The following is a 21768-nucleotide window of genomic DNA, read 5'->3' as shown; positions in this document are numbered from 1 at the left end:
TGTAAGGTAGTATCTTCTGTGGTTTTGATCTGCATTTCTCTGATGAGTGATGTTGAGCATCTTTTCATGTGTCTGTCGGCCATTTGTATGTCTTCTTTGGACACATGTCTCTTCAGGCCTTCTGCCATATTTTAATCAGAGTGTTTGGTTTTTTTATTCTTTACATATTTTAGATTTTTAGCCCTCTATTGGATATATGATTTGCAAATATCTTCTCCCATTCAGTAGGTTCCCTTTTCATTTTGTTGTTTCCTTAAATGTGCAAAAGCTTTTCATTTTGATATAGTCCCAACAGTTTATTTTTGCTTTTGTTTCCCTTGCCTGAGGAGGCATATCCATAACTATGTTGCTAAAGCTGATATTCAAGAGATTACTACCTCCTATGTTTTCTTCTAGGGGTTTTATGGCTTCAGGTCTCACATTTAGGTCTTTAATCTTTTTTGAGTTCTTTTCTGTGTATGGTGTAAGAAAGTGATCTAGTTTTATTCTTTTACAGATAGCTGCACAGTTTTCCCATCACAATTTATAGAAAAGACTGTCTTTTTCCCATTGTATATTCTTGCATCCTTTGGGGGAGGATTAAAAATTTTTTTTTTAATTAATGTTAATTTTTACTTTTGAGAGAGAGACAGAGCATGAGTGGCAGAGAGAGAGAGGGAGACACAGAATCTAAAGCAGGCTCCTGGCTCTGAGCTGTCAGCACAGAGCCCCATGTAGGTCTATGAACCCACAAACTGTGAGATCACAATCTAAGCTGAAGTCGAACGCTTAACCGACTGAGCCACCCAGGTGCACCCTGAAGATTCTTTTAATGTTTATTTATTTGAGAGAGAGCACGAGAGTGAGCACATGTGTGCCCAAGGGTGGGGGAGGGGCAGAGAAAGAGGGAGACACAGAATCCGAAGCAGGTTTCAGGTTCTGAGCTGTTGGGGCTCAAACTCACAAACTGTTGAGATCATGACCTGAGCCAAAGGTGGATGTCTAACTGATTGAGCCACCCAGGCTCCCTGGGGGAGGATTTTTAAGTGTTAGAGGGAGCTAGTGAAGGAGAGGTAAGAATCTTATGGAGGAGTTGGGTCTATGTGATTAGGTCATCAGTGTTTGCTAATTGACACTTAACAGAAGTTTAGACCCCTAATTTCTCACAGAGACTGGGAGATAGGGTTGTTATCTTCCTTGATGACTGCAATTCTTGATCCTTTAGAAAGACATTCCTGAGTTGTAAACCTGGCAAGAGGCTGGGGGAAGGTTTATATTTCCAAGGGGCAGAGAATGAATTCACAATTGCAAGTTTTCAAAAGTAAATGCTCTAAGAAAAGGGAACTCACGGTACTATAGTCAGGGAGAAACTAAGTTAAGTTTAGTTTGGCTTTGGGGAACATAGGACCATCTTGGATAGTGGAAAGTGGTGGCAAACTGGCTGAGACCCTGGCAGACTTTGGAAGAAAGAGATATATCTTTAGGACCTGATCAGCAGGGGCTCAGATTATCCTCTCCCTTGTGCCAAGAAGAGTGTTAATAAGTAAGTAGCTTAGTGCATTTTAAACTGCATTTTCATTAATTTATTAAAAAGAAATCCATTTGTATCGCTTTCCAAAAAAAAAAAGAACAGTCCCTAATGGACTTTCAAAATACAGGCCCTTTTACTGACAGCAGTCTTTTAGTGGAGTCATTTATTTTATTGTGAAAGTTAATTTTTGAGCTTGGGATGGTTATGTTAGATGTAGAGGGACTAAGAGGAAACAAAATGTACTTTTGGCGTTTCATGCTTGGGACTAATCGATTCAAGAAAACCCCTTCTCTGGTCACTGTTAGTGGTGGTTACCCTTCCCACAGGAAGCTACTCAGAGGCACAGAGTGTGCATGTGTTTGCAACCCTTACTTCTCGAGAATGTATTCAGCATAATGTCCTCATTTCATCAATATTGTAGCCCATGACAGAATTCCTTTCTTTTTTGAAGGTCGAATAATATTTCATTGCATGTGCCTACCACATTTCCTCTGTCTAAGCGTCTGTCAGTGGACTGGTAGATGGCTTCCGCATTTTGGCCGCTGTGGATACTGCTGGAGTGCACAGGGAGTGCCGGCGGCCCTTCGGGCTCCTGTGTTCAGTTCTTTGAGATAAAACTTTAAGTGGGGTTTCTGGAGAGGAAAACAACACAGGAGGCTGATGAATAGGTTTTGAAGTCATTTTAATTTTCACTTCCTATAAGTCGTTTCTGATCCAAATGTTGCTGCTCAGTAGAAAAGGATTCATGAGGAATTTATGTCATAGCACAGAAGGTAGGTGGAGGGTCGTGGCGTGAGAAAAGCAGATGTTTTAAATATCGGGCAATTTCCTTTCCCTCCTCCCCCACTTCATCCAGTGGAGTGTGGAGAGGGGAAGGAAAGCTCTGAGGCCCCGATTTCTACAGGCTCTGGGCTAGTCACCAAGGGGTGCCCAGCTTCTCAATTTGTGAAATGTGTGCTTGGAGCAGTCTGGAGCTGTCACCAGATGCTCAGAGAAGTCTGTGGCTCAGAAGGAGCTGTGGACCACTGCTTTAGAGCCTGGCTCTGTCTGGTACGCGCTGTGTGGCCTTGGCTGAATCGCTTGACCTTGGGGACTCAGTTTCCTCACCACAGCATGTCTTTGAGTGGATGATGATGAACATCTCGCAGGTGTGGTATAAAGGCTAAGTAAGATGAGAACATAAAGTATTCTGGCATTTAGAGGCTTAATAATGGTTTCTTTACTTTTTATTTTTTTCCTCCCTTCCCAGGCTTGTCAGAGCAGAGCCTCTCTCTGGAGAATTAGGGAACAGTGGGTTCGGCTCTGAGCTCATTCTAAGAAATGTTTAGGCTAAGTAATTTCAAAGTTACAGGAAGAAGAATCCCCAGTAATTTAAAATTTAATACCTTTTGCTGCTGCGATCGCTTACCAGAAGCAGCAACAAAAGCCCCAGTGAAGTGAATTCAGCTGGGATTAATTCTGGGACGTGTTCCCTAAATTTAGGCCAGCGCAGGGAAGACACCCAGCACAGGGTCACACAGGCCTGACCTCTAAGACCCTCAGAGTGGGGCATGCCTCACACTTGCTAGTGAGGGACATCAGGGGCTGCAAGAGTCCAGTGAGCCTCCTGGGGGAGGCAGAAACCGACTACTGGTTAGTTTAGGCTCCGGGCAAATCGTGTCTGCTCATTTTATGATCACGAGCTCACTTTTGTTGTTGTGTCTCAGAGGGGAGCTAATTAAAGATGTTACGTGAAAGAGCAGTGTGAACCTTGCTAACAGTGGAACGGATGTGGGAGCCATTCCCACTTGGGAAGAAAGGACTCTTAAGTCCATATTACGACCCTCTCCCTTCCCTTTTTAGCAAAATCACTGTTTAGGTAAAATTGCAAGTATGAAATTATAAAGAGATGATCTGGCAGTTGGTTTGACTTTTTTCTTTCCTTCTCATTTATTTTGCATTTCAGATAACCAACGAGTGCATGAGGATAAAAACAGGATGCTGTGTCCTTTGCCTCCTGTCTGCCGTGGAGGATGTGTGAAATGAAGTGCTAACACGAGGGCACTGGAGAGACTTCCGGAGAAATGTAAGTGCAAACTCAGCTGGTGGAAAGGCACAGTGAGCATTTTGTGTGAGATTCTTCCTTGCTCAAAATTTAACTATCTAAATACTATATATTTTAATACTAAATAATATATATTTATATTAACTATGTAAATACTATATATACATTATAAATAGTATATAGTCTATATATTTTCTATATGTAGTATATATTATAAATATATAAACAAAATATCAGTATCAATATATTTATATTTAATATAAATTAATTATAAACATGTATTTACCATAGATTATATGTATCATATATTACTTATAGTTTTAACCTAGAAAAGTTTTTTTAATTTATTTTTGAGAGCAAGAAAGAGCATGAATGGGGGAGTGAGCATAGAGAGAGCAGAGAGACACAGAATCTGAAGGAGGCTCCAGGTTCTAAGCTGTCAGCACAGAGCCCAATGCAGACTTGAACTCACAAACCTTGAGATCATAACCTGAGCCAAAGTCAGACGCTTAACTGACTGAGCCACCCAGGTGCCCCAGTTTTAACTTTTATCGTATATTCAATATTATAGAATATATAGATTTGTTGCATATATATAATAAAATTAAAAATGCTGCCTTCTCCCATCAAGCCATGTATTTGGTTTGAAGCCTTTGAAAGTTACCCCCACAAAGATCTGGAAGGAAGCTAATTTGCACATGGTCACAGAATCAGTCAGGGTAATTCTCTAAACATGCTCACAATTTGACATGTATTTTTTCTATCTCAACTGCCAGCAGGTGTTTCTTAAGGAAAAATGCGTGACAAATTTCTTTGCATAGGTTTGAGTCACATTGTGTTATCTTAAATTGCTCCAGTGAGTTAAATAATGTGTTGTCACTGAGCAGAATTTTCACTTTCTTTGAGGGTTGGATATTGTCCAGGTGCTCACTGAATAGAGATATTTGGGATGATCTTACCTCGTTATTAGAATGACAACAGATCCATCCTAGATTCTCATCCTAAAGGGTGAGGTCTTTCAACTAATGATTCTTTTCTGAGATAGTAGACATGAGCTAAAATTTTAGGAACCTCTGAGAACTGAAATATTATTTAGGTTTCCCTCAACAGAGTCTGCAATTATAAATAAGTCATTTGTTAATCTCGTAACAGTAGTATTTAATTCTCTCAGGAAACATTCTGTGGCAACTCATTTGTGTTTGATGTTCTGGCAGGAGTTCCACAGATTCTGATCACGGGCTGTGTTTATGAACCTTCTTTACAAAATACAGCCTAGAGCTGAGCAATTAAGATTTTAATTTTATGCAACTTGATTGCTCTCCTTCACTTAAAAGAAGTGAGTAAATGCCTACATTGAAGAGAAGTGTTATTAACCTTTTCTTTGTTTATCAGGCTTGTATAGCTTGCATCAAAATACTCATGTAATGTTACAGATTGGCTTATTGTTATGCACTGGGAATTTCCTCTATAATTTTATTGATAGTGCTTTGCATAGAGCAGGTGCTCAGTATTTCTTATAAACTTAGTGCAGTACATACCAACATTGCCTTGTTGATCTTGTGCCAAACACCACACTGATTTTTCATTAAATGTTTTTATAACATCTTTACTAAAAGTTAATTCACACACTATAAAATTTACCTATTTAAAGTGTACCAGTCAGTGGATTTTAGTATAGTCACCGTTGTGCAACCATCAACAGTATCTAATTTTAGGCCATTTTCGTCAAACCCTGTACTCCTTAGCAGTCACTCTTCATTTCCCTCCAAACTTCCAAGCCAAAGGCAACCGCTCATCCACTCTGTCTCTTTAGATTTGCCTCTTCTGGATATTTCTTATAAATGAACTCATACAATAGGTGGTTGGCTTATGTCACTTAGCATAATATTTTCAAGATTTATCCATGTTGTAGCCTGTATCAGTACTTCATTTCTTTTTATTGCCAAATACGCCTCCATTTTATACATGTATCACATTCTGTAGATCCTTTCATCGGTTTGATGGACATTTAATTTGCTTTCACTTTTTGACTATTATGAATAATGCTGCTATGAACATTTGTATGCAGGTTTCTGTGTAGACATATTTTTTCATTTCTCTTGGGTGCATATCTAGCAGTGGAATTGTTAGGTCATATGGTAAGTCTATGTATAACTTTTTGAGGAAATGCCAGATGGTTTCTAAAGTGACTGCACCATTTACAATATCAGTGACAGTGTATGAGCGTTCCAATTTCTCCACATGCTCACTAACACTTGTTACTATCTGCCTTTTTGATCATAGCCATCTTAAGGGATATGGATGATATCTCACTGTGATTTTTGATTTGTATTTCCCTGATGGATAATATATGTTGAACATCATTTTGTGTGCTTATTGGTCATTTGTACATCTCCTTTGAAGAAATGTTTACTCAAATCCTTTGCCCAATTATTAATAGGTTGCCTGTCTCTTGTTATTATGGAATTATAAGAGCTCTTTATTATAATATATATGTCTCATCATACATACGATTTGCATATAGTTTCTCCCATTTAGTGGGTTGTCTTTCTGCTTTCTGGATTGTGTCTTTTGAAGCACAAAAGTTTTGGGGGCGCCTGGGTGGCTCACTCAGTTAAGGGTCTGACGTTGGCTCAGGTTGTGATCTCATGGTTTGTGGGTTCCAGCCCCGTGTTGGGCTTTGTGCTGATAGATTGGAACCTGCTTCCAATTCTGTATCTCCCTCTGTCTCTACCCCTCTCCTGTTCATACTCTGACTCTCCCTCTCAAAAATAAACATTAAACAAAGAATTAAAAAAATGAAGCATAAAAGTTCTGAATTTTGACTAAGTCCAATTTCTTAATGTTTTCTTTTGTTTTCTGTGCTTTTGGTATTTCATTTTAACACATCATCGAGATTATGCTATGGGGGAATATCTTAGAAGGAATACTTCTTGATTGTGTAACGATTAACTCCTCCTTTCATGGGAGTTCAAAATAGAGCTGTCTTTAGTACTGAGCCTAAGTAAAATTGTGATGTAGATGATGCTTGTTCTCAGCATCTCCTTTCTGGCACTCACTGGTGCACACTTTCTGCACCTGCCCTTTAGTAGATGTCTCTGGTGTCCCACATCCCATCCCCTCTCTCACTGATGATTTTCAGCCATGGCTGCCAGGGACAGTTCCATGTGAGGTCAAGTGCCCCTAGAGTACAAAACACTCACTTAGGATGAGGCCAGCATGTCTTTCTACTTTGGGCTCTGGGGTCTTCTCCTAGGGATGCAGAAGCCCACACTACAATCAGAGGAACAGATTTGTTGCCCTTATCTAATGGGGGAAGTCCTTATTTAATGGGGGGGTCCTTATCTAATGAGGGAAGGAAGAGTATGGATAATTCTTTAATCTCCCTTCCTCTAGGCAGAAACAATTCTGGGAGGTAAGAAGACCCCAGCAGAACAGAGCCCTCTGCTTATATTTTCTGCCTCATCCTTCTGCTCCCTTTTTTCCTGCACCCTGGGAGAGTCTTTTGAATAGGTCCCTGATATTACGTCCTTCCTGCTTTTGAGAGAACCCAAAATAAAGCATCCATGATGAAATCCCCTTATCCTGCCTCTGGTATCTTGTGCTCTCCTTCATCTCCTAAGTTATTTTTGCAGAATCTTGTGGAAACCTAATCCACGCCTTTCCTGAGTTTCTATGTCTCAATAAATCTTTTATATATTGTGTCTAATTTCTTCTGAGCCCAGTTAGGTGGTTGTATAGCTAACCTGAAAGAGTGATTTCAGTCAAGGAATTGTGTGCTACTAATAGTTTTACCTCTGTATCTTCTGGGAACATTTGGATTTGAAAGAGTAACTTTGGTGAATTTCCTCTAAGCAGGAACTCCTGAGAATAGATGGAGGGAGTTGTTCTAGTAAGAGCAACATTTCTCTCCTTCCCAAATCACATCCTGAAGGTGACTTTTCTGTCATATTTGAAACAATCTTGTGTTGACCAGTTACCCAATTAATATTGTGTTATATCTTTGCTGCAGACAATGGTTAAATTATAAATGTCATATCCAAGTGTAGACTTAAGATACTGCTTTGTAATGAGTAAAGGTGGCTTTAAAGAGGCACAAATGTGGGGATGTTTTGAGTACTGGAGGAGAAATGCTATTGCAAGGCTCTGGGAAGAGACTGGAACAGGTACACTAACGAAAAGAATAAAGCTAGAAATAAGAAACAGTAAGGAATAAAGTGCACAAAGGATTGGACAAAATAGTCACCTGGAACATATTTTTGGGTAGGTAAAGTTAGCAATAAAGGTTTGCTGAATGAATAAATCGGTGACTAAACAATTTTTCCTTTTATATCAGAAAAGAGTATATATGTATCATGTTTACCATGATCCTTGTAACATGATGTGATGGTTTTAAAAATATGTCTACAAATTCTTTGCTACTCCTCCCTTCAAGAGCTGGAGACTAATTCCCCTCTCCTTGAGTGTGCACTGTATTTAGTGACTTATGTGGAATAGATTGGATCGGAAGTGATAGTGGGTAACTTTGGGGAACTGGTCATACAGTTCCTTCTTGGTAATTCCCTTTCAAATTGTTCACCTGGGGGAAAGGCTCACACAGTGAGGAACTAAAGCCTCCCGACAATGGACACGTGAGTGAGCTTGGAAGTGGATCTTTAGCTCCAGCTAAGCTTTCAGATTACTGTAGTCTGCATCTCTCTTTGCCAGAAGATTGAATGAAATCTCATAATAGCCACTGAGCCAGAGGAACCTAACTGAACTACTTCTGGATTCCTGACCCTTTTAACACTGTGTGAGATAATATTCGTTGTTTTAAACTGTAAAACTGTAAGTTTTAGGACAATTTATATACAACAATAGATAAATAATATACATGAAAAAATACCAATGAATGGTAGTGGTTGTGATCATAAAGATGATCATGAAGATATGATGAAGATGACAGTAGGAAGGGAGAGAGGTGGTTAATCTTCTGTTAGGAGGAGAGAAAAACATCTTCCTTATAAACCTCTTTGATATTTTTTACTTCATCTTGGGCCAGTTATTTGTTTTCTGAACTATGAGATAAAGAGTGCTGTAACGTTGCTTCAGAGGTGAGGCTCTTGCTGGTGAGTGGAGAAGTTCTAGTTGTTAACGGCCACGTTGGATTCTCTCACAGCATCTTGACCCTGTGACACTGCATGAGCAGATACACGAATGATATTCTACTTCATACCAAGCTCTACCTAGGTGTCAACAGACATGATTTCTCACTCCCTTTGTGAAAGTCAACACTGAGCAGTGAGTCAGTCTCAACAAAATTATATATTTAGGACAAAATTGAGGTACAAGCTAGAAATATATGCTTGCTTATGCACAAGTGACTCCTATGACTTCTGTCCTCCTCATGGTTTAAAATAGAGATGAGTACAGTTGGGTTCTGCTCATCACTAATCTTGGATAGATGAACCGTGGAGGATTGTGTAATGGTAATGACAATGATAATGATAGTAGTGGCCAGCATGTATAGAGCAGACATTTTACACAACCATGTACATCATCTGTTATGCTCATCACTACTATAATTACTGAGAAGATTGCATTTCAAAGATGTTAGTGAACCCATGGCTACAGAAGTGTAGAGGCTGAGCTTCAAACTTTGTTTTGATGTTCTCCAAAGAATGAGTTCCTTCTACTCTACTCCATTGTCTCCCTTCCTTACTATAAGATGGTTGCCAAAGGCATAAGAGGGCAAACACTTGTATCTAATTTATGGAACTGTTTGAATTTAATGGGTACAAATAAAAGTTTGAATTTTCTCAATACCTTTTTTCACTTATACTCTGTTAAATCTCTTTTTCCCTATCCATAAATGAAATACTTGGCAGTACTTTTGCTTTTTTTTTAAAGTTTTATTTATTTTGAGAGAGCATGAGCAGGGGAAGAGCAGAGAGAGAAGAGGGCCGAGAATCTGAAGCAGGCTTTGTGCTGAGCCTCCTGTGGGGCTCAAACTCACGAACTATGAGGTCATGACCTGAGCTCAAGTCAGATGCTTAACTGACTAAACCACGTAGGTGCCCCAGTACTATAGCGTTTTGATCACTTTCAGTTACTAAGTCAATTCAGTCTGTGGTAGAAAGTTCTTAAAATGGCTCTTGTGTTAGAGAAGGTCATGTGGCAAGGAGTCAAGATGGTCTCTGACCACAAGACAGGGAGGAGCCAAGGCCTTCGGTCTAAGAGCTTATGAGGAACTGAATGAATGAGTAAGCTTGGAGTCAGGCCTTACCTCAGCTGAGCCTTAAGATGGTTGCAGCTCCAGCCACTATCTTGGTTATAGCCTGAAGCTGTACACAGATTCATGTCCTACAGAAACTGTGGGATCATAAATATTTGTGATTCTAAGCCACTAAATTTGTTTTGCAGCAGTTGATAATATAGTTTGACCCAGTTTAAAATTTTGATATAACATTCAACGTTTATTTCCTCTCCTTTCCTCCCTCTTCTGGATGTGGTTCAGGAGACTTGAAGGACTTGCTCTTTCATTTCTCTCCCACCTCTACCATTTTGGGGCTCTGTCATCCCTGGTGGGTTGGGGCTGGGTGTAGGGAGATGGAAAGACATGAGTGTCTCTTACTTGACTGGTACCTTTGTTCTCTCTGCTATTATTGTTTCTCTGGCTTTGACTAAATGTCTGTTGGACAAGTGTTCATATACTGGCTCTCTCTGGGGGTATATGGGAGAATTCTCTGTAGAAACCTTCAGAGCTTCCTAGTTTCTTGGTCCTTTCTGAGTCTTCCTACACAGTTTCTACCCCAGATATTCAGGTTCAGATTCTTAGTGTTGGAATCTCCTTACAGTCAGTGAGACCTTGAAGAAGCACCTGCGAGGTGGCACAGGTTCAGCTACATTCAGGTGTGCCCAATTTCTACTGTCCCTCTGTCACTGGCTCTCTCTGCCTTGTTGTTTCATCCAAAAAGGATTGCCAGATTTAGTAAAGACAGAGGAAATCCAGTTAATTGAATTTCAGATAAACAATGAATAATTTTTTAGTGTAAGTAAGTCTCATGCATCCATACTTTATCTGAAAACCCATTCCCATACTCTTGTGTGTTTCTCAAGTAGCACACAGAGGACAGATCAGAAGGACCATTGCCCAACAAGGAAATGAACATATCTTGGGTGGTCCGGTAGAATGATTCTCTTGTCTCCTTGCTTGACTTGAGATCGGGAGCTCAGGGAAAGGAGGGACAAGCTCATCATGAATACTAAATTCTCTTGACTTGTGTGTCGAGTGGTTTCTTTGATTCTCATTTGTAGACTAACAGGGGTGGACAGTGAATTTTGGGGGAAAGGTGTTCTGTGGGAATGTCTGGCCCCAATTATGTATTACAGTGCTTTCTTGGACAGTGTGGGTTGGCAGGCCCTGAATCTGAGAAAACAGGAAAAATTCTCCTCCATTTCTGTGCAAGTCATAGCACAGCTGCATTAGGGCAATCATAGGTTTTCTCTTCTAAAGATGTGATTTATCTTGCTTTTGTTACCCTAAGCCATCCCTTTTATTTCAATAGCATGTGGGCTTGAAATTTGTCAGTTTCCAGTTGGTGAAAATGAATAAAACTACCTTATTTAGCCTCTCTCCCTTTTCTGTGATTAAATATTTTGAAACACTGTTTCCTTGATGGCTTTTTGAGAACTTGTGTCTTGATTAGGCATCTTTTGTTGAGTTGGTGAGACATTGGTAGCTCTGATGTACCTAAAGTTCTCTATTAGGTGGTCCCACATTTTTTCCCCTAAATTCTCTAAATTTACCACTTGTGCTCTTTGCCCATAGTGTTGCCAAGCACTTACCCAGAATCCCCAAAGGGACCCAGGTACTCATTCCCAGGCTGCTGACAGCTCACAGCTCAGACCCTTCCAGGGAATCCCCTTGGACTATAGAAACTGGCTCACTACAAGGTTACACCCCACTCCCGGTGCAGAAGGGGAACAACCATGCCTGGTCATTGTGGGATGCTGAAGGGAGGGGTTGGAGAGCGATGTGCAATACAAAGCTCTTCTCATTTCTTGGCATATTTGGGACAATTCCATCTCAATTTCACAATCCTTTCCTTGTCCTTGTCTGTGTCCTTTTTTTTCCTTTTTTTTTTGCAATTGTACTGCTTAAATTGTGAAATTTAAAAAATATTTTTTTCCATTTTATACTGAAATTTCCCTCAAAACTAGCTTGGAAAAGACAATAGGATTAAATTACATTTTTATTTAAAATGTTTTTTTCCCTAGATACATCTCAAAACTAGCTTGAAAACATGTTTATTACAAGATGCTTGAATTCCATAATTTCTGTTAAAAACATTTTTTTTACTGAATTTTTACTTAGAAGTTGCTTAGAAACTTCACTTCATTTTTATCCCAGCAGGCATTCTGTACTTTTCTGTTAAGTATTTCTTTTATTAGATTTTTCCTAAAAATTAGCTTGGAAACATGACTTTTCATCACAACAGGCTTAAAACTCCTCATTTTCAGCAGAATTTAGGCTCATTTTGATGAAAATAATTTTTCCAACCTAAGTTTCAGGAAAAAACATCTTGCATAAAACATTTTCAATAGAAAAATGTTCAATTGAAGAACTTGATGATAATCATATTTGTAAGGTAGTCAAATATGAATCCTTTCTTACTAGGCCTGAAAGATTATTTCTTTTCCTAAGGAATGCTTTGAACAATGCTTTGGACAATGATTTAGAAATAGATTCGGAGCTTCTAGATGGCTCAGTTTGAGTGTCCACCTCTTGATTCCAGCTCAGATCATGATCCCAGGGTTGTGGGATTAAGCCTCATGTCTGGCTCCATGCTGAGCATAGAGCCTGCTTGGGATTCTCTCTCTCCCTCTCTCTCTCTCTTTCCCCCTCTCCCGCTCTCCCCCATCCCCCCCTCCCTGTCTCTCTCTGTCTCCCTCTCTCCTAACCCCACTCCCAATCTCCTCCACTTGTACTCTCTCTCTCAAATAAAAAAAAGATAGATTTAGTTCAGTGCATTTTGTGGGTATTAATATCTAACATTACTCATGGCATCATACTGGTCAAAAGAATTGCCAGTCCTTTGATGAAATTCTTACAATCCAGGTGTAATGTACCCAATTTTGTCTTGTTCCTCCACACCTTTAAAAACATTGTGAGGGGCGCCTGGGTGGCTCAGTCGGTTGGGCCTCTGACTTCGGCTCAGGTCATGATCTCATGTTTGTTGGTTCAAGCCCTGCGTCGGGCTCTGTGCTGACAGCTCAGAGCCTGGAGCCTGCTTCAGATTCTGTGTCTCCCTCTCTCTCTGCCCCTCCCCACTCATGCTCTGTCTCTCTCTGTCTCAAAAAATAAATTAAAAAACAAACAGGGGCGCCTGGGTGGCTCAGTCGGTTAAGCACCGGCTTCGGCTCAGGTCAGATCTCACGGTTCGTGGGTTCGAGCCCCGCGTCAGGCTCTGTGCTGATGGCTAGCTCAGAGCCTGGAGCCTGCTTCGGATTCTGTGTCCCCCTCTCTCTCTGACCCTCCTCTGCTCTCACTGTCTCTGTCTCTCAAAAATAAATAAAAACCATAAAAAAATTTTAAAAAACAAACAAACAAACAGACAAACATTGTATGTCCTACATGGATGATCTGGTGATACTATCCTCTGGTTTTAAAATTTTCGTAAGCTTTCCATAATCAAAAAGTGGTTTATAAACTATGTTCTGTGGGGCTCTTGGGTTCTGTGGAGGGGGTCAGAGGCTGCTGTTGGGGCTGGGTAAGCATATGAGGCATCTGAGTCACAGGAGCTCCAGGCCACAAATCTTTACATTAGCCAGAACAATTATGATGCAATATAAAGCACCAGTGTTTCCTATACATTTTCCTTGATACAAAGTATTCTAGGGCTTAAAAAAAAACCAAACAAACCCATTTTCAGTAGTAGGAGTTGCAAATATTTTTTTTTTCCTGTTTGTATCACTATAGATACTAGAGGACAATTATGGCCACAAATCCTTTATTTTTCCATTTTAACAACAGCAACAACTGAAAATATCACATGTCAAATTAGGAGGAAGTTCAGCATCTTCTTAGAGTACACCCTGATATTTTATGAACCTGGAAAACTAACATGATCTGAAAGTTGAGGTTAGCCAGGGAATGGATGGGTCAGATACTGCCATTACTCCTGATGGCCACATGATGGCACTGTGGACAGCTGGTCATTTTGACAGATTCTGTGGGTCTGCTTCTGGCTCACATCTGTGCAAGCCACTGAGAATTCAGGTAGACATGTATGTGGTGGGCAATCCACTGACTCTGTATTGTGCTCAGGAAGGGTATCCTGCACCTGAATTCCCAGGGACATAGCCCTTGATGCTTCTTTTTGGCCCAATATAGTCATCTTTGAAGGTACCAGAATCCCCAAGATCACTGTTTGTGAACTGACTCTGCTCCTTGTGAAATAGTCCCCTCTGTCTTGCAACCAATTTACATTATTACGGATTGGACAGCTTTTCACCGTTCCGGCTTTTGACCTACAAAGGGTCTTACTACACTAACTACTGGAAGATAGGACTCTATAACCCTCCCCCTCTTAATGGCTCCCCTGATGGCTTCCAGGGTCTCCAATCAATACCTTCACTATAAACGTTTTATTCCATGGTATTTTCTGTCTTGTGGGGACTCAAGATGACTTTCTGAAAATCCCTGCTACAGAAGAGGATGACTCCTTACCCTCCTCCACCCTCTCAAGTTTTAATCTTTAGGAGAACATTCTCCAAATGATCATGGTCACTTCTTTGAGAGGTTAATATCTGCTAAAAGAGAAAAAGACATAAGCTTATAATTATTTTACGTTTTTATAACAACAAAAGAGAAAAAGAATATGTAAGAATAGGTGTTAGAAGAGTTTTTGGGGTCAAGATTATGAAGGATCTTATATGTTGTAGTATGCAAATTCTATTCAGAAGCAATGGAAAGTCAAAAGAGACCTTTAAGCATCAGACAGACAGGATCAACTTTGTTTTTAGAAAACTAATTTCAGAGATTGTGTGGAAGATGAACTCTGCAGGGAGAAAGCAGTGGTAGAGACCCCCCTAGAACATGAGCTGTTGTCTTAGGTTAGGCAAGAATGTTGAGGCTTGGAACAGTGCAGTATTAATGAGGCTGAAGAGCTGTGTTGAATTCTGATTATTGTCAGAAGTGGAATTGATAGAAATTGGTGAGATTGTGAGAGTCAAAAAGAGGAGAAGGCAAGAGTGGCCCTAAGAGTCTGGATGTCAAAACCATACTCCATACAGTGAGTTTCAGAGGGAGAAAGGTTTGTAAGGAGAGAAGGTAAATTCTGTTTGGGGGCATTGGATTAGAAAGAAAGTTCACTGGGTATAGAATTCTAGGGCTGACAGTGTTTTCTTGGCATACATTATTGTGTCACTGTAGCTTTCACTGCAACTGTTGAGAAATCAGCCAAAATTCTTATTGCTGTTCATATGAATGTAATGGGTATATTAGTTTCAGACTGCTTTTCAGATTTTTCTCTTCATCTTTGAGTTGTAACAGTTAAACTGATGTGCCTAGGTGTGGTTTTCTTTGTGTTTTTCTTGCTTAGCTAGATAATTATCCTGTTTTGCTGAGCTTTTTGAACTTGCAATGTTATGTCTTTTTACTAGTTTGGGAAAATTCTTGGCCATTATTTCCACAAATATCTGTTCTGTTTCATTCTCACTCTCATCTTTGTATGCCATTCCAACTAATGTATGTTAGAAAACTTGGTATTGCCCTATATACCTTTCACATTGCACTCTGTTATTTATTTGTTAAACATTTTTTAATGTTTATTTATTTTGAGAGACAGAGACAGTGCATGAGTGGGGGAGGAGCAGAGAGAAAGGGAGACACAGAATCCGGAGCAGGCTCCAGGCTCTGAGCTGTCAGCACACAGCCTGATGTGGGGCTTGAAGTCACAAACTGTGAGATTATGACCTGAGCCAAAGTCAGACGCTTACCTGACTAAGCCACCCAGGCATCCCTGCTTTTTGTTTGTTTGTTTAATTATTTTTTCTTAATTCTCCAGTTTGGATAATTGAATGGACTAATCTTCAAGTTGATGAATTCTTCTTATGTTCAATCTGCTTTTAACTAAGCATTTTTAATTCATCCTTAATTTAAGACACTGTATATTTCGGTCTTAGGCTATCCATTGGTTAGTTTTAAGAGATTTCACTTCTCCATAGAAATTGTCTGTTTTTTTCTCTCATTTATTTAATCTATTTCCAATAGTTAAAGTCCTTATCATCTAATTTCAATAACTTGTTTATCTGTGGGTTCCTACCATTGATTTTTTATTTTTCTTATTAGTCATCTGTTAGTATTCTTTGTATGTCTCATAATTTTTATGGTATGCTGAACGGAATAGATTTACAAAAAATGAGAAAGAGTACAGAGAGTTGTCATATATCTCAAACCCAGTTTCTTCTCTTATAAATACCTTATGTTAGTATGGCACATTTGTCACAATTAATGAACCAACATCAATACATTTATTTTATTTATTTTATTTTATTTTTTTAGTCAGGCAGAGAAGGATAGATACCATATGTTTGCATTCATAGGTCTAACAGGAGAGACGTGGCAGGGGACCATGGGAAGAGGAAGGGGGAAAGAGAGTGGGGGCGAGTGAGGGACGCAGATCAAGGGAGACTACTGAATACTGGAGACGAAGCATGGACTGAAGGGGGAGGGGGAGGGAGAGAGGGGGTGATGGTCATGGAGGGGGGCACTTGTGGGGAGAAGCACTGGGTGTTATATGGAAACCTATTTGACAATAAACTTTAAAAAAAGGGGGAGAAGAAAAAATACATTTATTTTAAAATCCCACCCTTATATTCCCTCTTCCCCCTCTTTGGAGGGAAATTCCTAGGCATAGCACATAGTTTTTATTTTTTTAACTTATTCCTGTGTTTATTTTTGCCATATTTGTGTATTAGTTTTTTCTTTTATAGTTTATTGTCAAGTTGGTTTCCATGTAACACCCAGTGCTCATCTTGACAAGTGCCCTTCTCCATGCCCATCATCCCCCTTCCCCTCTCCCCCTCTCCCCCTCTCCCCCTCTCCTATCAGCCCTCAGTTTGTTCTCAGTATTCAAGAGTCTCTCATGGCTTACCTCCCTCTGCCCAAACTATTATCCCCATTCCTCTCCCCCATGGTCCTCTGCTAAATTTCTCCTGTTACACTTATAAGTATAAACATGGTATCTGTCCTTCTCTTCCTGATATATTTCACTTAGCATGACACTCTCGAGTTCCATCCATGTTGCCACAAATTGCCAGATTTTGTCCTTTCTCATTGCCATGTAGTATTCTGTTCTCTATATAAACCGCATCTTCTTGGTCAATTCATCAGTTGATGGACATTTAGGTTCTTTCCATGATTTGGCTCTTGTTGAAAGTGCAGCTATGAACATTGGGGCACATGTGCTCCTATGCATCAGCACTTCTGTATCCCTTGGGTAAATCCCCAGCAGGGGAGTTCTATCGATAGTTTTTTGAGGAACCTCCACGCTGTTTCCCAGAGTGGCTGCACCAGTTTACATTGCCACCAGCAGTGTAGGAGGGTGCCCGTTTCTCCATATCCTTGCCAGCATCTATAGTCTCTTGATTTGTTCATTTTAGCCACTTTGACTGGCGTGAGGTGGTATCTCAGTGTGGTTTTGATTTGTATTTCTATTAGGGCCTTTTTATTCCTAGCTGCTTTCACAATTCTCTCTTTATCTTTGTATCTTGCCAGTTTCACTGTGATATGTTGTGCCGAAGATCGATTCAAGTTATGTCTGAGGGGAGTTCTCTGTGCCTCTTGGATTTCAATGTCTGTTTCCTTCCCCATATTGGGGAGGTTCTCAGCTATAATTTGTTCAAGTACCCCTTAAGTGCCTTTCTCTCTTTCTTCTTCAGGAACTCTTATGATACAGATATTATTCCATTGGATTGTATCACTCAGGTTTCGAATTCTCCTGGATCGATTTATCTCTTTTTCTCAGCTTCCTCTTTTTCTATAATTTTGTCTTTAATTCACCTATTCTCCTCTCTGCCTCTTCAGTCTGTGCAGTGGCCCTCTCCATTTTATTATGCACCTCATTTATAGCATTTTATAACTCATCACAGCTATATTGAACGTCCCTAGTCTTTGCAGCTATAGTTTGTCTGATGTCTTCCATGCCTTTTTTCGAGTCCAGCAATTAATTTTATGACAATTATTCTAAATTCTTGCTCAGTTATGTTGCTTATATTTGTTTTGAGCAATTCTGTAGCTGTGACTTCTTCCTGGAATTTCTTTAGAGGAGAGTTTTTCCGTTTCATCATTTTGGCTAGCTTTCTGTCTCTTGTCAGTTTTAAAAGCTTGTTATGCACTCTGCACCTGTGAGTATTGCTGTATTAAAGGAGGCTCATTGACTGTCCAGGGCCTCTCCATTCAGAAGTGTTCTCTTAATGGTGTCTCTTGGTCTCTCTTGGTGTGCCTTTGGTTATTTTATTTCCCAACCCAGGCTGAAATTTAGGACTCTCCACCATGTGTACTTTGGTTTGTTTCTTGAGGTGGCCCTGAAAAGGAAAACAGACAGACAAACACACAGGGAACAAAAGCATGCAAATGCACAGACAAGTCAAACAAACAAGCAAACCAGAAGGGAGAAAAAGGTGGGGGGAGTGGACAAAAACAACAAAAGACAAAGGACAGTCTAAAAGCATAAAATCAGAAATCTCAGCTACAAATAAAGGGCAGAATGGAGGCAGTGCTGATGGAAAAGCATCTACAAAGAAAGAAGTGACGGGTGGGGAGGAAGTACAATTGAACACTGACCAGGCAGAGAGACTAAAAGGGTTAATTCAGAAAGAGAAAAAGGAGAATATGGTAGGAGGCAAGGAGAAAAAAGTAATGAAGATAATGTTACCTAAAGAAACGATATAGTCTGATTATTCCAGAGAGAGAGGAAGGAAGGTATTAACAGAGGTGTAGAACATGCGTCAAGAGAATGGATTAAATGTGACTGTTTAAGCAAACCAATGACCAGAGTGCCCAGTCTAGCAGGGGAGAGATAAGAATGAGATAAGGCAAAATAGATCTGACTAGCAAGAATCGATCTAGAATTAATCATGGCAATGCATCCATGTTGGTCTTGCCTGTGCTCTGAAAAAAAAAAAAAAAGGTGGCAGGTCTCCGGTGCAGATGGGGCGGATGGGTGTAGTTTGGTGTAGTAGGCATGTCTCACCTCCACTGTGGGTCCCTGGGGCTGTTCACTGAGGACCCGTCTTGGTGGTTGTATGGAGAAAAATATGTGGCGCCCTAGTCCCTTCTCAAACCAAACCTTGCAACTCACTCTTTTGGGTTCAATCTCCCTGTGCCACAGGCATAGCCAAGGTGGGCTGAGTTGTATTTCCCAAGCCCCTCCTTGTTTCCTGATCTTAGTCCACGCACTTTAATGATACCTTAATGATGCCGCAGGAAATGTTCTCCCACAGACCAGGTGGCTTCTTAGCTGGGGGTCGAGTAGGGGAGTAGGGAAGCAGTTTCTCCTGGCACTGCCTGGGATGAGGACGCCCAGCCCAAGGAAAGCGCCACAGCCCTCTCCGAACGCCCTGAGATTACAAATGGAACGGTAGGGTCCCTCTCCATCCCAAGCTGAGGTTTTTCTCTTCTCCAGAGACAGTTTATCGCAGTTTCAGCTGCTCTTTCTCTTCCCCTTCTCTCTCATGGCTCTCCACGGAAGGGGCACCCTCCCCTCTGTGCCTCCGGTTCCCGCCCGTTTTTTATCTTCCCCAGTTCTCGATCAGGCACCTATGAGGTTATCCTCTTAGTGGACTCTCTTTTCCTCCCAGACTCTTGTGGTTCTGTGTCTTATGGCTTCAGTCCTTCCTGGTTTTAGAGATGTGGGCTGGTGAAAAGGTATGGAGCTCCCTACTTCTCTGCCATCTTGCCACCCTCCCTCGCACAGCACATACTTATGGAGTGGGGGAGTTAAAGTGCACATTCTTGAGGGCACAGTGTCTATACTAATTACATGGACTTCCTCTACATGAATGATTTATTATCCTCTACTTACTTATTTATGTATGTATTTGTTTAGTCATTTACTTAGATTAGTATGGTCTCATAGATATTTATTTTATATTTTGGATTATAATCCAATACTGCATTATTTATTTTGGTGCTCAATAATAATTTAAAAATAAATGTTGGTGTTCCAGCTTTGGCTATTGGGATTTCTTTCAGTTAACTTCTTTGACAACCCCCTCACCCTCAATATGTGTGGGTTTTGGGTTTTTTTTTGTTGTTGTTTTTTAGTAATTCCATACTTTTTGGCATTATAAAATACACCAGACTCATCTTCTATATTTCTGAATCAGCCATTTCTCAAAAAAATATCATCATTCTTTTTATTGAAGAGTTGTGTTAGAAACCAAGATCTGTGTTCTAGGTGTGCTTGATGCTGTTGGTGATCTTCTGTTGCTTCTAGGCCCTTGTATACATACTCGTGTCTATAGGTATTCTTGTATGTAACCATCCATATTTATATCAAGCCAAGCATGAGTTCATAATGATGTCTTCAACTCCATTGCCAAATGGATAATTATAGCCTTTACCCCTTGCTAATATGTAGCCTTTAATTCCTTCACTGAGAAAGCTGACTCCCACTATCCATACATTAACTTGTTTAATTCCAGTATGCATGTATGGTGGTTTCCAACTGTTAATCCCTCCTTCCATGGGAAACGACTTTATCAATTAGAATATGGTGCTTATGTATAGTTCTTTCATCTTTAGTCTTGCAGACTGCTTATTTCCATAGTCATTTAGGTCAGCACCTTACCTCACGCCCCTATGATGTTGTTTCATACATTTGTAGTAGTTAGACACTTTTTCCTTTACCTTTTGCATTCTATCCTGAGATCTCCCTCCCAAATAATTTTTAAAATATTTGTATGTATTAAGGTTCACGCCTTATGCTTCTGGCACAAGTTATTGAGTTTCAACAATTGCATAGTCTTATGTGTCCACCATCACAATGTCAGAATAGTTCACTGACTTAAAGAAACTCACCTGTGCTCCAGTTATTTAATCATGCCCAAACTTTTGGTAACCACTCCTCTCCCCTGCTCATAAAACTATTTTTATACTTTTGCTTTTTCTGGAATATCTTACAAATAGAATTATATAGTATGTAGCTTTTTCATACTGGCTTCTTTCACAATGCATTTAAGATTAATCCATGTCACTGAATGACTTGATAGCTTATTCTTTTTTTTTTATTTGCAAATTGTATTTCAGTGTTCAAAATGTATTAGAGTTTGTTAACCCATTAACCTGGGATATCCTGGTTGCTTCTAGTTTTTGGAAATTATGAATCAATGACTTTAATAACACACATCAAATAATCAAGATTGGATGGAAAACTATTGTCCCCAAATCAGGAGAAATAATACGAAGAGTCACTCATGGAGCAGTAGTCACCAGGATGATAAAATACTAGAAACATTTGAATGGCGGTTTTGATGTCTTGCTGGAGGTTGCATTTGTACATGAGACACGACAGTGAAAATCTGCTTGGGGGTCTTCAAACCTCTGTGTGATTTACCCCCAGAAATTTCATTGGTTCTCAAGATAAAAGTCCTGCAAATATCGCCTCACTGCTCTTTCAGGGGAAGAAGAAGAGTACTAATCATGAAATACACCCAAATCTTGTCCATAACAAGGACCTTCTCTCCAGGAGAAAAGATTTTTTGAGCTTTCTGTCACCTGGGGAAAGAGATTTACTCCCACTCCAGACAGCTCTAGCCTTCCTGTTTCACCTAAGATGGGGAGAGGGATAGTAAACATAGTCAACAGGAATAAGAGGGTCAAGAGAATGGATTGGAAACATTGTAGCCAGGCAAAGGAATAGAAAAAAAGAAAGGAAGAGCTGTAGCACTGTGAAAAAAAGTTATGAAGTTCACAGACAAGTGGCATAAGCCTACTAAAAGACTGAGATTTAACCTAAGATTATAGAACATTTACCCTCCTTTGTCCCTTAAGACCACACAAATAGGGATCCTGTTTAACAACTGGATTATAGCTGAAAGAGATGCAAGATATAGATTCTCTCAGAAGACTAATACTTCAGAATCCTCCCCAAGGTCAACAAATGAGACAAACAAGGACACTAGAAGAATTTGATCCCTCTGACAGTTACAACTATAGCAAACATTA

The 21768-nt window shown here is 40.0% G+C and overlaps 1 long non-coding RNA gene across 2 annotated transcripts in view; it reads left to right on the top strand.

Annotated features, from left to right (window-relative positions):
• Nucleotides 1-961: 961 nt before the first annotated feature.
• The window catches only part of LOC115290776, a 29521-nt gene continuing 8714 nt past the window's right edge, over nucleotides 962-21768 (top strand). For both annotated transcript variants that reach the window (XR_003908188.1, XR_003908189.1), the window contains exons 1-2: nucleotides 962-1052; nucleotides 3456-3575. This is a non-coding gene — a long non-coding RNA (uncharacterized LOC115290776). The remainder of the gene's footprint in view (nucleotides 1053-3455; nucleotides 3576-21768) is intronic.

Source organism: Suricata suricatta, chromosome 4 (genome assembly GCF_006229205.1).
Source record: "Suricata suricatta isolate VVHF042 chromosome 4, meerkat_22Aug2017_6uvM2_HiC, whole genome shotgun sequence".
Classification (NCBI taxonomy): domain Eukaryota; kingdom Metazoa; phylum Chordata; class Mammalia; order Carnivora; family Herpestidae; genus Suricata; species Suricata suricatta.
This window is presented reverse-complemented; position numbering and strand designations above follow the sequence as displayed.